Here is a 17,450-nt window from a genome sequence, read left to right as displayed (position 1 = left end):
TGAAAAGGGTTTATTGGGTAGATACTTGCATGCCATGTTTGCACGAGGAGAGTTGTCTATGTTTGTGGTTTTAGTACACTTGTCATGAGTATGCCTTAATTCACATGAACACACTATCATAGCGGTGATCTTTTTATTATAATCTCTGGTGTACATCATTGATAATAGCTAGACTTGCAGAAAAGAATAAATGAGGAGCCAAGATTCTTAAAAAACAAAAAAAAAACCCACTTGACTAGTTTGGGTTCGTAGCCATTTTAACTCGAGTTATTAAGCCCGTAAGGGTGTCTCTACACCTAATGCCCTAAAACCTTCTGGTTTGGGAGTCATTGGCCCAAAACTTGCTACATGGGTTAATTAGAAAGCTTAAGGGACTTGAATATTGCACAGTTAAGGAAAAATAAGAAGAATGACTAGTTCGGATTCGTAGCCTTTTCAACTCGAGTTATTAAGCCCGTAGGGGTGTCTTTACACCTAATGCCCCAAAACTGTCTGGTTTGGAAGTCATTGGCCCAAAACTTGCTACATGGGTTGATTAGAAAGCTTAATGGATCAGGACATTGCACAGTAAAAAACAAAAAAAAATTGAGAATCTTGGCTGCAACAGGTTAGCTTTTCTGTATATGTTGGGTGTTATTATGAGTTACACTGGGTTATTATAGTGGATAGTTAACTAATATGGAGATTGCACTTTATACCGAGGGTACTCATGACTTGTCTATTAGCATGCACAAGTATAGGGAACTTTACTTTTGTATTAACTGAATTGTGGTTTCCACTCAATAGGTTCCTTCATGCTTGTCCACTGTGCCTTTAATGACTCATGATGTCTCAATATCACACTGTAGTGGCACATAAGTTGATTGTTAGGTGGAGTAGTGTGGTCATTTGTTGTTGAGTATATATGAATATGTTAATGTTTGTGGGTATCATTTCTGGAAACCCTCACGAGACTTTACTCGTCCACTTAGGGTAACCTTGTGGTTTAAAGGCTTGTTGCACATGCTAAATGCAACCGTTTTCCCACGAAAGAGGAAATAGATAGATTTTGTTTAATTTAATTTTATTTTACTTGCTTAAGGACTAGCAAGTAGTAAGTTGGGGGATGTGATTAAGACCGAAATGTACATCATTGAGGTCGTTAATTACAATCTCTTAACTTCACTTGCTGGTCAAACCGTATACTTTATGTGTGTTGAATGTCAATCAGGTTGTGCATCGTCAGAGCATAAAATGGGCAAAAGACAGAATTTGGACATAGTTGACTTTTCCACACGTGCATTGACTTTTTCTGGGAAAGTCAAACCGACATTTTAAACCTGTTTGGACATGAGTAGAAGGAGAGAAAGGCAAGGAAAAGGCTAGAAAAGGGTTCGAAAGTTGTTTTGACCTAAAGAGAGAGGCTAGGGTATGGGAGAGGGGAGAAACTAAAAGCTTCAAGGATGTCTCCCATGGTGGTTCCTTCTTCATCTACCTTCTTCCACTCCTCTATGAGTGGCTAGTCTCCTTTTCTAGGGTTTTGATGAAACCCTAGCCATGTAATTATTTTGTTTTCTTTTTTATTTTTAATTATGTAAAGGTTTGAACAATTGTATGGTGATTTAGAAGTTCATATATATATTTTTCATTATCCCTTCGAATATTTGACTTTCTGTGATTGTTGAATGTTATCCATACATGAGTTTTCTATTCCTTCACATTCAAGGTATGTGATGAACCATGCTACGAGGAATGAGTCGTATCACTACCTTAGTTTAGAGTGAACGATTCGTATTACTTGAGATGGTTCGTGCTCGTACATTGAATGTGATGATCTTCTTGTTAAATGCTTTGAGCTTGTAGTTGCGAAGCTTTAATCCGTTCAAACCATAGCATAATTGATTTCAATTGGAAACCCTAATTATGTGGTTAGTGGTGAATTCTCTACCCTAGGATTTTTCCCTAATTTAGTAAACCCAATTTCATTTTATTATTGATAATTTAATTTATTCGTTATTAAATTAGGTTATAAACAATCAGTCTTTTATTCAAAATTAATTTAGGAATTTGACAATTAAATTAGTTTAATTTCACAATAGTCCCTATGGATCGATACCTGAACTTGCCATTATTCTAATTGAATTTGGTATTGTTTAGTATTTAATTTTGGTGTGTTCAACGACCCATCAGATATTCTATTCCTAATAAAAAAAAACTTAATTAAACGACTTAGTCAAGCTGTTATTTTTAGTAAATTTGATTTAAAAAGTGATTTTTGGCAAATTCAAATCCATCCTAAAGATCGATATAAAACGGCATTCACTACACCTTTTCGTCATTATGAATGGAATGTTATGCCTTTTGGATTAAAAAATGCTCTTAATGAATTTCAAAATATAATGAATGATATTTTTAACCCTTTTAGTCATTTTTCTATAGTTTACATAGATGACATATTAATTTTTTCTAAATCCATTAGTGGACATTGGAAACATTTAACTGCATTCTTTTATACTATTAAAAGTCATGGTTTAGTTATCTCTGCTCCTAAGATTAAATTGTTTCAAACTAAAGTCCGATTTTTAGGATATGATATTTACCAGAATACAATCTTACCTATTAGTCGCTCTATTGAGTTTGCATCTAAGTTTCCTGATGAAATTTTGGATAAAACCCAGTTACAAAGATTTTTAGGTTCTCTCAATTACATCACTAAGTTCTATAAAGACCTTAGGAAAACTTGTCAACCTCTGTTTGATCGGTTAAAAGATAATCCTCCTCTTTGGTCTTCTGTTCATACTTCTATTGTTCAACAAGTCAAACAATATGTCAAGTCTCTTCCTTGTCTTGGTATTCCTACTGAAAATTCATACAAGATTATTCAAACTGATGCTTCTGAAATTGGTTATGGTGGCATTCTTCTTCAGCAAGTCACTCCTCAGTCCTTTGAACAAATTGTTCGTTATCATTCTGGTGTTTGGAATAAAGCACAATTAAATTATAGTACTATTAAAAAAAGAAATTTTATCTATTGTTTTATGTATTAGTAAATTTCAAGATGATATTTTAAATCAAAAGTTTTTACTTCGTGTTGATTGCAAATCTGTTAAATATGTTTTAGAAAAAGATGTTCAAAATTTTGCTAGTAAGCAAATTTTTGCCCGTTGGCAATCTATTTTAAGCATTTTTTATTTCGATATTGCTTACATACCTGGTTGTCAAAATTCTATTCCTGATTTCCTTACCCGGAAATTTTTACAAGAGGGATAGGGATGGCCACTCCTTTTATATCTTACCATAAAACCCAAATTACCCACTACCGAGATCTAATTCACCAAACTGCTTACCGTATTGCCCGATTAAAATTAGCCAGAAAAACTACAAAACGTGCTCAGTATATTCAGTTCCACCAAATTCAAGCTCGTCGCCATTTACTTGCTGATTATTACAACTGTTTGGATTATCATCAAAATTATTTAAACCTCCTTAGTCGTTGTTAACCTTTCTTGCTAACTCTTTATTTCTGTTCAACAGATGTCTCGCCCCAGTCCTCCATCCAAAGCCTTGGTCCCTTCTAGTCAACCTTTTGTTCCACCTCCTTTGGAGCTTGTAACCCAATACCATCCTATTGAAATGATTAACCGTTACCAAGTTCTTAGCAACATTCCTAAACCTAGTTACACCTCTGTTTTGGCTACTGATCCTTTTGCCTCTTCCAGCCAAGCAGTTACTCCTTACCCTCCTAATCCTATTAAAACTGCTTGATCTGATTATGTTAAATCTACCACAACTAATCACTTTTTCAAAGAGCCTAGTCACCCAAAGAGTCAGTCTGTTCATGACCTGGTTAAGTCTTATTTCCCTCCCGGATGGCATTTTGTTCCCATGCATCCAGAAAAAACAATCACCTTCTACAAAGATATCCTGTTCAACCATCAGTCAATTGCAATTAAACCCATTTATGATTATACCTACACTAGTAAAGTTGTTTACCATTCACTTTATATTCATAACATTGTTTCCTTAGTTGAATGGGGTTCTCCTTATCAACTTCGAGATTTACCTAATCACTCTCTTCAGTATAGTTATTATGACTATATTGATGCCTGGTTCAAAGTGTTTTTGTATCAAAATGAAACATAGTCACTGGTTTTTCCAGTTTGATCAAAAGTTCAAATCAGAATTACCCACTTGGTTTTTGCGATGGTGGTCTTAGTATGGCGCCATTACAGACATCTTTCCTGATATTCTGATTGAACAGTTTAACTATTTTTCAATTGTTTTCTCATTCACTCCACAGCAGAGGAAATTTCCTAAATTGCTTATTTTTATATCCAATTATAAAATCCCTTGGATATTCAAATGGCAGTATGGCATTTCTGATGATGTTGTTTATCGTCAACATATGGTTAAATGGTGGGATAACTTCAAAGTTTCCCGCATTGTTGAAATTGTTCAAACTAAATTCCCGATCAACATTCATGCTCCTACACCTGCCATGGTTAAAGCTCAGCAGAACCCAATTGCTTCAGTCACTCAAGGAAGCCAACTTCCTACAGTCAACCTTGGAAGCCCAACTTCAAGTTCTTCCAAGCCCAAGTCATCCAAATCAAAGATTAAATCCAAACCGACCAAGCCCAGCACTGATCAGCCCAAATCAAAGGATAAATCCAAGTCTAAGGCTCAGCCCACTTCATCTAAGGCTAAGCCCAAAGTCAAGACTAAGTCCAAGTCATCAAGAGATGAGCTACTCCAGATGGCTCGTCTACTTGTTGATCAAGCTGAAGCCCAGTCAGACTCAGACAGTTCAAATTCAGAAGAAGGCTCAGACAATTCAAATTCTTCTGAAGGTTCAACTACTCAAAATCCATATGGACCCAAATTTCAAGATGCACAGGATCCATATGCTTAGTCAGTCCTGCATTGGATTCCATATAGATACAAATTAGCATCAATCAATACTCTTTTGAGAAAAGCTACCAATTTGTGTTTATATTGATTTCTTTAATCATGTCAATCAACCTGCTAAAAACTGCTTCAACTTTCAGTCAATCAACCGAAAGCATCCGACAGCCTGCTCCATCCCATGTGCTGCCAGCTGCTCTCCTAGTCATCCAAGTCACATGCTGCATAGTTAGTTTATTAATCTATATATTGTAATGATTGGTTCAGTAGCAATCAGAGGTTCGAAACTATAAACACTCTGAATGAGAACCAACACCTGTGTTACTTCAATTAAACTATTGTAAGGGTTTTATTGATAAAAATTTAATTTTGTTTTACATCATTTTGTGTGAATGTTATTCCATATTTTGCATCATCATCTGTATTTTCATCTTCATCGGCTTCTCTTTTATTTAACCAAATTAATTCCACACAGAAAATTAAATTTCTGTAATACTTCAATAATTAAAACACTAAAACTGAATTTTGATTAATGAACACTCAGAAATAAATTTTTAAAAACCAAAATTAATTTCTGACAAAATTCCACAAATAAATATTCTGAATTATTAATGACACCAGTATATTACTACTATCTGTCAAATAGCATATAATCACTATTTATTTTTCCAACCAGAATATTATTTTGTAAATCCATATAACATAATTTTCTTAAAAGAAGAAAGAGAAAGGGAAACAAACGAACAATTCTATAAACAGAATAATTCGAATCTGTCTTAAGATTGTTGGAACAATCTTCTGTGTAAATAAATAAATTGAAACTAAATCAAACAAAATAAAATAAATAACTTATAGAATTTATTTTATCGAACCGAATGGAAAAATAAAAGACCAAGTCGAGTGTGTGACACTTTGTCTTTAAGATAGATTCGCCCCGCTACGGTGCTTACGGTTGAGTGGCGTCTATCTCCCAAGATACAATGACCTTCACAAATTTGTAGTAGCTCTCCAAACAAATTTGTACAGCGAACCAAACCTGTGTTCTAACTCTCTGAATTTTATTCTAAAAGTAAAATGAAGAATAATGCACCAAAGATAAAAGTTTGGACAGCAAAAGAATTATTTTCAGACTAATTTTCAGTGCCCAAGACTGTTGGAAATGTCAAGTATTTATAGGCAATAAATTTGACCCGAACAGGTGTTTTGTGGAAGTGAACAGGTGGTAATTTGAATTGAACAGATATCATTCAAAATTCAAACAGATTTGCAACAAAACTTGTCCAGATTTGAAATTGTCTTGACAATTATGTATCTGTCCAGTTTTTGAACAGTTTGAAAAACTGTATGGACTAAAAAATCTGTTGTGGAATATTTACACAAGAAAAGGTTTGTTTGGACAAAAATTTAAATTGAAATTTGAATTAAATTCCCGCAATAATTTTTGAAAAAATTCAAATAAATTTTGTCCAAAAAATTAATATTAGAACCGACCCGACCCACACCCGCGCCCGGTACGGCTGGACGGACGACGGCGGCAGCGCACGCGTGTGGTGGTTTGGGCTAAGGTTCACTTTGTCCATAACTCCTCCCTTCCACAAACTTGGGGTGCCCCTTGGGGCCCAACCTAAGTGTTGTAGGCTAGAGCTTATATACTTAACAAAACTCTCTTAAAGTTTCAATCTGGGACTAGCTTTACAAAGAAACCCACATTTAAAACTTTAAATTGTCCGTTCCACGAACTCGAAAACGACGTCATCTTCCCATTCACTCATAAATGGTTTTGATGAACCGTCTTCACCGTGTGACTTGCCACGCGGCAAGGAACACTTCACCTCTTCGGACCCACCCCAAAAGACGTTTGGGGCCCACTCAATTTTGGGCTCAAAGTTGGCCCAAAATATGCCTATATTAAACCATTTTTCCAACACCTATAACCCCTGGCCAGTGCAACGTGATTGTGGAAAAGCTTGGTGATTATCTCATTGAACAGGGTCTCTAGTCGCATTTGTTTGTTTTTGTGCTTTTATTTTCTTTTCTCCATTTCTTTTCTTCTCTCTCTCTGGAGCTTGCATCCATCTATTAGAAGTTGTTGCAATGTTATAGTATTTATATCTTTCAGAGTGGTGGAGAACTTGGTGTGGATTGTTGCTTGGGAAAGGAAGAATTTGGTCACTTCCTTTGTCAGTGTACCCTCCCTTTAAAAGGGGTTATGCTTGATATTTACTGTATCGTAAACAATTACTGATTTTGGGCTTTAATGGAAGTGTTTGTCTTAGATTGAAAATTCATATTCATGTAATATTATTATCTTGTCCACTGTTTGGAGCTTGATGTGAAAGCATTTCTCCTTGACCTCACCTATTAATGTACACAGTAGTGTACCAACTAGTGTTATACTATTATTACTGATTCTACCTATTATACAAATTACAAATACTCCAAACTTCTAAAATTATGTCACATCATCTATTAGTATATTAGTTAGGAAATTAATTGATACATATAGGATTATTCATATTGAAATAGCCAATTTTGTTACCTTTCATATTCCGTCCATTTGAAATTGGATGTCTTCTTATATATATATATATATATATATATATTTATGCAACTCATCCAAGTAATTTTTGTTTTTGCTTATAGTTTTTTCTTAATTTAATTTGGCTCAAGTGGCAATATAAGAAAGTAAAAAATATATAATGTATGTATAAGGGAGTTTCTATTTGTATACACCATACTTTTTCTTAGTTAAAACACAATTTTGATTTTTGATTTTTCACCATTTTATTTCCATAATGCCCTTACCATTAACCTTTGCGGAACATAAACTAAAAACCATTAATGATTCAATTCTATACATGAAAACTATATGAATTTCTACTATACAAAATAAGTGTATACATACCTTGATCCATGATAGTATGAAAACCTCTTTTAAGAAAGAGAAAACTTGAATAGAAGACCTTGATCTTCAAGTTCTTTATTTGTCTAAGATCTTCAAACCACTTCTCTCTCTCTAGGCGATGGGAGCCTTCTTATGGTGACAACTTAAGTTTTTGTGATGGAGAGTATGGTTTGGGGCTTACATTATTTATACTAGAATTCTTCCCATCAAAGAATCCATTCATTCAATGAACTTCATTAAATAGATTAATGTATCTTTTACATTCATGATACATAATGCATCTTCTATATTAATGAACTCATTAGATAGAGTAATGAATCTATCATATTCAATGCATTGACACTATCTCCATTAGTCTTCTATACATTATGTATATATAGGTGCATTCATCAATAATTAGTCATCATCTAATTGATGTACATGTATCTTGCTTAATGAGATGAATCTAGTATAATCATGCATAAGCCACATTAAGCCATATTTAGGAAAAATTCTTACATCAAATCCTAATTTTTACTCACTGCAACCACCTCTGTTGGTTTTGGGGCCTGGCGCCTTCTCCTCCGCCAACCTCACCACTCGTCAACTCCTTCATCTTCCCTCTTGTTCCTCTCCATAACATCTCTTCCCACCTTGTTTGGATCTAAAAGCACCCCTTACCTTTTTCTTCTTCTTCCTCCTAAATCTAAGTTTCACAGTAATGGAGCTGGCAGTGGTGGGTTGGGAGGAGAGTGTTGTCCTTAATGGTAATTTGCTTGAAAGATTGAATGGACTATCATTAAGACCTTGTTTGTTTTAATTTGAAGGTGGTAGGATTTTGGACTAAAAATTCAATGGATCCCACATAAATTATGTTTATTTGGAACCATACAAATCCCCCTCCAATGGATATTAGCAATCTCATGAGGTGGTTGGGTTTGACAATCCAATTTTATAGAATTGGAGATGGAAAATATCATTTTACTCTCACTTTACATGAATATTAAATCTACTTTTTATATATTAAAAAGTTTTATGTAAATTAAAAAATTTAATGTCAACTAATTAATAAATATTACCATACTACTACACAAATAAATACAATTTGTTTTATATTTCCAATCTAATATCACTACATTAATAATCTCCTTACTTAATTCTTCCGTATTAAGAATCTCATCCAACGTAATTCAACAAACAAACAGACTCCTACGATGACCCATTTAATGTGTTGCGGTTTCTTGTTTATTGAAAGCACCATATAAGAAATAGTAAGGATGGATATGACACGGGCTGAGCCAAGTTTGAGTTAGGTCTATATAGAATAACACTTGAAATAATTTTTTAAGTTTGGCCCCACCTCACACCGAGCTTATATTTTAATACCAAGCCCATCCAAAAGAAAATTAAAAAATGATAATCCCGGCCATACAACCCTAATATTATTTAATATATATATATATATATATATATATTTATAATCAACGAGTCTTTTTTTAAGCTCAATCCATATTATAATTGAAACTTAAAAAAAAAAAAAAATAAATATGGCAACACAATCCAAAGGGTTTAAACTACAAATCCAAATCTTAAAGATTAGGATAAATTATAAATATATTTTTTGAGATTTGCTTAAAATATAATTTGCCGTCTCTAATTTTGAAAATTATATCCCGCTCTTTGAAATTTCTATCTTCATAACAAATAGTTATTTTCATTAATAAATCATTTAGTCAATTACTAATTGTTAATGATATCAAAAATTTATTTCAATTAATAATTTATGTTATTTTTTATTTTTTTTAATTAATTTTGTTAAATAAAAATTATGATGAGGGGAGGATTTAAAATTTTTCAAACTGTGGGGAAGTATTTTGAGAATAATGTCATGTGGTTAAGGTACCTTCGAAATGTCGACCGAGGTGCCACATGGACTGGTCATGTTTGTTGAGGTGATTGCAGCATTGCCGAGGTTCGATGCAGTAATGCCGAAATCTGAAATATTTGGATAGGGGACAAGAGTCCTAGATAAGAGAGGACACTTAGTCTTAGGGGTGGGCGCGGGTCGGTTGCTGCCACAGAACCTCCAATCCGCCATCCGTCCGCCAGATTGGCGGATTGGAGAAAATCAATCTGCATCCGTCCGCCAATCCGGCGGATGTGGATTGAGATGATTGGCTGTTTAAAATTTTATAAATTTTCAACATAATTCAACTTGTGTACTTCCTCAAAAAAAAAAAAAGAAAAAAAAAAGAAAGTATTATAGTCAATGACTTAAAAAAATATTACAATCACTGCATGCCTCATCCAAAGTAAGAAAGTTTGAAACTTTAGAATATCACAATCACTGCATGCCTCATCCACATACTACAATCACAGCATGTCTCATCCACATAAAGTATTACAATCTGTGGTTCTTAAAATATAAAAACAATTCAGACCACAAAAACCATGAACATAGTGGTAGTAGAGATTGTATGTCTCTGTATTGTTACATCTATATATGTTTTTGAAAACAAAAACCAACCAGCATGTATCATATTTTCTACTTATTATTTTTAGAGGTAGATTTAGAAACCAAAAAATATAGATAAATAATACATTTATTTTTTTTAATTCAAAAAAGATATTCAAGTTGAAAACTTTTTTCAATAGAATATTTAAACTCTTTTTTAATTGAAAACACAAATAGAATATTTAAACAAACTAAAAACACAAAGTCTTATAAATTACTAAGGGTGCCCGCAGCTTGGCGGTTCGGTTGCAGCCAAAGGAATCTCAAATCGGCCATCCGTCTGCCAGATTGGCAGATTGGAGAAAATCAATCCACAACCATCCGCTCGTCATCACGCATCCGTCCAAAATGTAGCGGATCGGTTCGGTTCGATCGGTTTTGGCAGATCGGTATATCCGCTGCTCACCCCTACTTAGTCTAGATAAGAATAAGGCTCTTGAGGAGTTCATCACAATCTAGCTAAGAGTTCGAGATAAGCATTGTGCTTAAGTCCTATGAAGTGAGACTTCTAAGGGACAAGGACACTACAGGTTATAAAAGTGAGGCACCTTTGTGTGTCTAATGTACGCTTTATTATGTAAATTTAGTACTTATTTGATATCTTTGAGAGATTGTTTGACTAACTTGATTGTTGGAGTGCCCTTGGGTGGATGAACCACCGTGGTATTCTTAACTTCTTGTTGGCAGATGGTTAGCTTAATCTATTCTGCTGTGTGCTCTCCAGCTAAGTTCCCTGTTTGGTTGTGTTGTCGAAAATTAACACCTATAATTTGGCTCCATCTGTTGGAACTTAGTGAGAATAGATGGCTAACAATGGACAAGAGGTGAGAATTAGGGACGACATCCACTGTGAGGAGGAGGAACACATGGATCCTAATATCGGATGAGGGAACAATAATGAAAAAGTACAAGAAGTCGACACCGAGGTAAACAATGTTGCTCAGGGTCAAAACGGGAACAAGAAGGGTAGTCGAGATGAGTACTACCATGAAGGCGATCTCCAAGTATGGAAGGATAGATGCCTGAGAAGAGATGAGGAATTGAAGGACATGGCGAACAAGTTGACAGACTTACAGACAGTGGTCAGCTTCATGATGCAAAACAAAGTAATGCAACCAGTGTTTCTCTTGTAAGATACACTGGCACCAGCAGCCAAGGCCGGTGTCTAGAAGGAACGACGTAAGACAGTGCCAACTGTCCCACAACATGGCAAGGAATAGAGAAATTCACATCAGCAATCAAAAGATGTCGGGCGAACAGAATCAAGGAATATGGAGTCCTAGAGGACATCACGGACCAAGGAAATGTACATCAGGGGATCTCGGCAGATCCACAGGTAGGGCCTTCGCTTCGATGATGCAGGGACGTAGAGAAGTCCAAGAGAACGTACCCTAACACAAGAAGTAGTGCATCGAAAAGGCTGAAGTCGACTGACAGTCGAGCTCCTAGACGAATGAAGGAGGACCTGAGAAATTACCTCCAAAGGAAGAGACATGATGCCTAGATCATATCCAACACCCAGCCGAAGACGCCATTCTCGGTGGAGTTGGATGCGTTCAAAACTCCAAAAAGGTTTAGCATGCTGAGGTTTTGGATCTATGACGGTAAGTTTGACCCAAACTTTCATGTTGGTTTATATTTAAATTCAATGGCTTTGTGGAGTGGGAACGAACAACTATTGTGCGAGGTGTTCTCGTCATCATTTGGGGAAATAACATCAGACTAGTTCTACAAATTGCAGAAAGGATGTATAAGGAGTTAGGAAGGCCTGGCTGAGATGTTTATGGCTAGATTTGTTACAAACAGATTGCAGCCACTGAGGGCAAATTCCTTACTAGCTTTGAAGATTAGTGATGGCGAAGGTCTTAGGGCCTACGCCAAGAGGTACTATGAGGTTTACAACCGGATCTCGGCTTGTGACCAAAAACTTACAGTTGTGTCTTTTAAGAATGGCTTGGATGATGACTGCCCACTCCGGCAGTCACTTGTGAGACTCTTCCAAAAAATATGGAAGAACTAATGGCATGGATTGAAAAATACGTCAGGGCAGAGAAAGATAGGAAAGCAAGAGAGAAAAAATGACTCAGCAAAGCGAAGCCGAGAAAATACCAACATTGACAGGCTAGAGACAGGATTGAGATCCATGCAGGCAGTGAGTACAATTTTCAAGATCCCCATATATAAGATCTTGGAAAGAATAAGAAACCAGCCATACTACAGGGTACTGGAGAAGACCCCAGGTGAGTACATGGGCAAAAGTGTTAGGAAATATTGTGACTACTATGAAGAGACCAGAGATATGACTCATGAATGTCGGGTTCTAAAATCGCACTTGGAAGATTTGGTCAGACAAGGACGCTTGAGAGACCTAATCAACGAAACAAAAACAAGAGAGGAGCAGACGAAGCTGACCTAGGCACCGACAGTACCACCACCACCACCACAGGTAGAGGGACCACAGTAATCAACGTGATTCACTTAAAGATCAACGAGAATGAGGTTCGAGGAGAGACTCAGAGGGTAAGGCATCTGCAACATGTCCACCAGGTCTAGCAGAAGAAGCCTAGGACATGTGGACATCAGGGGCCGATGATATCCTTTACTGAAGAGGACCTAGATATGGTACATCATCCACACAACGATGCTCTGGTGGTGACTTTGAAGATTGGAGACTACTAGGTGAGGTGCATCCTAATCGATTAAGGCAGCTCTTGTGATATCATGTACGTTAGATATTACAAGGAGCTCGACCTCTATAAGGATGATCTAGAGCAATTCGACAGCCCTATGATTGGATTCAATGGTACACTGACATGGTTGATGGGAACCACGAGTCTGAAGGTGCTAGCAGGGACCAAGAAGGTAACTGCAGAGTTTACCGTGATAGATACCCCCTCCCCATAAAACATCATTCTGGGAAGACCATGGCTGCATGCAATGAGGGTTGTTCCCTTAATGCTACACTAATTGTTGTGATTCCCAATTGAGCAAGGGATTAAAGAAGTGAGGGAAGACTAAGTACAGGTGAAAAATTGCTCCATGGCAGCAATGAGGTACACCTACAATGTAAAAAAAACAGAGAGAGTAGAGATTGAAAGCGAAGACCGGCAGGTCTTGGATGATGTCAGCAAAGAACCTATCGACAAGCGCGAAGAACCCTTTAAAAAGGTTCTAGTACATGAAGGCGATGATGAGTGATTCTTTCTCCTCGGCTCTGGCTTAACCGAGGAAGAGGAAAAAAAACTGGAAGAGTTTCTAAGAGAAAACATAGAAGTGTTCGCCTGGACACCCTATGAGATGCCGAGGATTAACCTTGAGGCTACATGTCACAAACTGAATGTGGATAGGTCAACTAAACCTATCATTCAGAGAGCATGGAGACCAAATTTGATCCACGTACAGGCGTTTGAAGAAGAAGTGGAAAAGCTACTAAAGACATAAGCAATTCGAGAAGTGAACTACCCTACCTAGCTGACCAATACGGTAGTAGTAAAAAAGAAGAATGGCAAGTGAAGGGTCTGTGTAGACTTCGTGAGTCTGAACAAAGCATGCTCGAAGGACTGTTTCTCCCTATCCAAGATTGATCAGCTTATTGACGCTACATTAGGGCATGAAAGAATGAGCTTTCTAGATGCATACATGGGATACCACCAGATTAGCAATGTATGCCCCAGATGAAGAGAAGACAGCATTAATCACCCCCAAAGGACTTTACTATTATAGGGTAATGCCCTTTGGGCTAAAGAATGCAGGAGCGACATACTAGAGGTTGGTTATCAAGATGTTCAAGCACCTAATTGGGAACAATGTGGAAGTCTACATTGACGACATGGTTGTCAAGAGTAAGGAACTAGGAGATCATCTGGCTGACTTGAAGGAAGTTTTTAGCATATTAAAGGCATACTGGCTTCGGATGAATGCCTCAAAGTGTGCATGTGGGGTAGGATCTGGTAAGTTCCTAGGGTACTTGGTAACTGGGAGAGGAATTGAAGCAAACCCAGATCAGATCAAGGCCATCCTTAATTTAAAAAGCTCGACAATAGTGAAAGAAGTCCAAATCTTGATCGGCAAGGCAGCAGCCCTGAACAGATTCATTAGCCGGAGTTCAGATAAGTGCAAGCCATTCTTTCTGCTGTTATAGAAGGCCATAGACTTTCTGTGGACAGAAGAATGTAAAGTAACCCTGGTTGACTTGAAAAAGTACCTGACAACCCCACCAGTGTTGTCGAATCCGGTACCGGGAGAAGAGTCGTTCTTATACTTGGCAGTTTCAGACCACGCTGTCAGTGCCATGGTAATCTGAGAGAAAGAATGAGAGCATAAGGCAGTGTACTATGTCAGTAAGACCCTGACAAATACAGAGACCAGGTACTTGTCCTTGGAAAAATTAACACTTCCTTTGGTAATGGCTTCAAAGAAACTAAACCATTATTTTCAAGCCCACGGGATTGTGGTACTAACAAAGCATCCACTAAAGTCTCTATTGTAACATGGAGACTTGACAGGCAAAGTAGCACGATGGGTTGTAGTTCTATGTCAGTATGACTTAGAATTCAGGCCAAGGACAGCAACAAAGGGTTAGGTTTTGGCTTGTGGTAGAATTTACACCAAGTGCCTGCCCAAGAGCAACACCAGTGAACCTCGGTCTAGGGTGCCCAAGATAGATGGAGGAAAATCAGTTGGGATCATGGAATCCCATGTTGGCCAGGCAGAAGAAGCTAGGGATGTAAATCTGGCCCGGTCTGGCCTATATCGGGCCTCGCAGGCTTCCGCCAATATTCGGGCTGGCCCGGGCCAGCCTATAGGCCAAAAAATTAGGAATAGGGGTATTCGGGCCTTGGGCGGGCCAGTGGGCTAGGCCTTGGGCTTGGGCCGGGCTTGGATAGGCCTGACCATTTTTTTTGTTTATTATTTTCCACTAAAAAGACACTGGGCCTCAAGCGGGCCGATGGATTGGGCCCACGGGCTGGGTCGGGTTGCAAAATGATGGTCCAGGCCCTAAGGCTCAGGCTCGGGGCCGGGCCTAAACGGGTCGGGCCCACCCCGGGCTGCGGGCGGGCCGCGGGCCATTTTTATACTCCTAGAAGAACGACAAAGAGAAGTTAAAGCCCTGTGATGTTTACATCGGCGATTCATTCCTTCTCTTTGTCGATGGTAATTCAAACCGACAAGGAGCGAGGTTAGGAGTGGTTTTGGTTTCGCCAGAGGGACGAATGATAGAATAGTCCATCCGTTTAGGGTTCAAGACCTCAAACAGTGAAGCAGAATACGAGGCACTAATTGTTGGCATGAAACTAGCAACAGTAGTTGAAGCCGAGGAGGTAGTAGTCTTCTGCGACTTCCAACTCATTGAATATCAAACGACGGGCACAACCCGAGATAAGAGGATGGTGGCCTACGTCAAAGAGGTCATTAAGCTGCTACCACAATTCCAAAGTTGTCGGCTGCAGTAGGTCAGCCGAGATAATAATAGTCATGCCAACGCCCTAGTAAACCTTGCCAGTGCTACGAAATCAGGCGAACCAAGAACAATCATGGTGGACTATCTATTAAGCCTAAGTATAGAACCTCTGATAGCAGAGTATGAAGCAATGTGCGTAGAGTTGGGTCCAAGTTGGATGGACGCTATAGTCATGTTCCTTAGAGATGACAAGTTGCCAGAAGACAGAAGGAAAGCTCACAAGATCAGATTGAAGTCGGCCAGGTTTTGCCTGTCAACAGAAGGCCATCTATATAGGAGATCTTTTATTAGACCTCTACTACGATGTGTGCACCCATCACAAGTAGAGGAATTTTTGTACAAAATCTATGAGGGAGTATGTGGAAGCCATGCAGGGGGCTGATCACTTGCTCACAGAGCTATATCACAGGGATTTTGGTGGCCCTACATACAGAAAGATACCGAAGCTTATGTAAAGAAATATGTGAAGTGTTAAAGGTTTGCACCTTTGATACACCAGCCAGCTGGAGATTTCAATCTGGTATCCAGTCCTTGGCCATTCGCCCAGTGGGGCGTGGATCTTGTTGGGCAACTACCCAAGGCAATTGGACAGAGGAAGTACTTGCTTGTAGTAATTGATTACTTCACAAAGTGGGTAGAGGCTGAACCCTTTGCCAAAATCTGAGATGTAGATATAAAGAACTTTATTTGGAAAAACATTATCACAAGATTTGGGATCCCGAGACCCATTGTGGCAGACAATGGTACCTAGTTTTACAGCAAGCTGATAAAAAACTTTTGTGCAAATTATAAGATCAAGGATTAATATTCAACTCCCATTTTTCCCCAGAGAAATGATCAAGCCAAGGCGTCAAACAAGAACATCTTGGTTGGAATAAAGAAAAGACTGAAAGCTGCCAAGGGCAAGTTGGTGGAGGAATTGCCCAATGTTCTATGGGCATATCGTACGACACCGAGAAGATTTATTAGAGAATCTCCTTTTGCCATGGCTTATGGCATAGAGGCTGTCATTCCGCTAGAAATTGGTACTCCTAAGATCAGAACCCAAGGAGTAGAGAATGGAACAAATAAGGCATTCCTTGCCTAAGATCTAGACCTGATTGAAGAAAGAAGAGAAAAAGCAATAATTCAGCTGGAGGCTGTAGACAGCCCATTTTTGACCGCCCGCAAGGCTCGAGCGCTTTGTCCAGTACGCTTGATAATGAAAGTGGTATTGTGCGTGGTTCGAGGTCTCAATGAAGGGACTATGTTTAAGCTCCGAAACAATCCCAGATATGCCATATTCCCATTATTTGTACCCTAAAAATCCATTTCTACACATTGTGTCATCCTGTGCTGAGTCTGAAGCAAGGAAATAGGGGATCACATCGAGGCTCGGCCGTGCCTCATTGAGAGCCGGCCGTGGCTATTGATGGCTAACCGTACCTTAGTAGCGAGAAACACTGTTCTGGGTGGGAACCCGCCAGTTGTCTATTTTTGAAGATATTTATGATCTTTTTGGCTCAAATTCTATAAAAACGAAGTTGTATCTCTATTTTGAGGGTTGAAAAATTTCTAAAAAGCTTATACACCTTCTTGAGAGCTCCCTCTTCTTGTGCAAGCAACCTTTGAGCAAGCTTACCATCTTGAACCTATATCCATACACCATATACACCTTTACACCTTAGCTTTGGAACCTTAGTTGAGCCTTGAGCATCACAATTCAA

The 17,450-nt window shown here is 38.1% G+C and overlaps 1 pseudogene across 1 annotated transcript in view; it reads left to right on the top strand.

Annotated features, from left to right (window-relative positions):
- The window catches only part of LOC114261451 (profilin-1-like), a 251,880-nt pseudogene extending 244,941 nt beyond the window's left edge, over positions 1-6,939 (top strand). The window contains exon 4 of the transcript XR_014347831.1: positions 6,811-6,939. The product of XR_014347831.1 is annotated as a profilin-1-like (transcript). The remainder of the gene's footprint in view (positions 1-6,810) is intronic.
- Positions 6,940-17,450: the final 10,511 nt, after the last annotated feature.

This window comes from Camellia sinensis, chromosome 13 (assembly GCF_055761805.1).
Source record: "Camellia sinensis isolate YWXY chromosome 13, ASM5576180v1, whole genome shotgun sequence".
Taxonomy (NCBI): Eukaryota; Viridiplantae; Streptophyta; class Magnoliopsida; order Ericales; family Theaceae; genus Camellia; species Camellia sinensis.
This window is presented reverse-complemented; position numbering and strand designations above follow the sequence as displayed.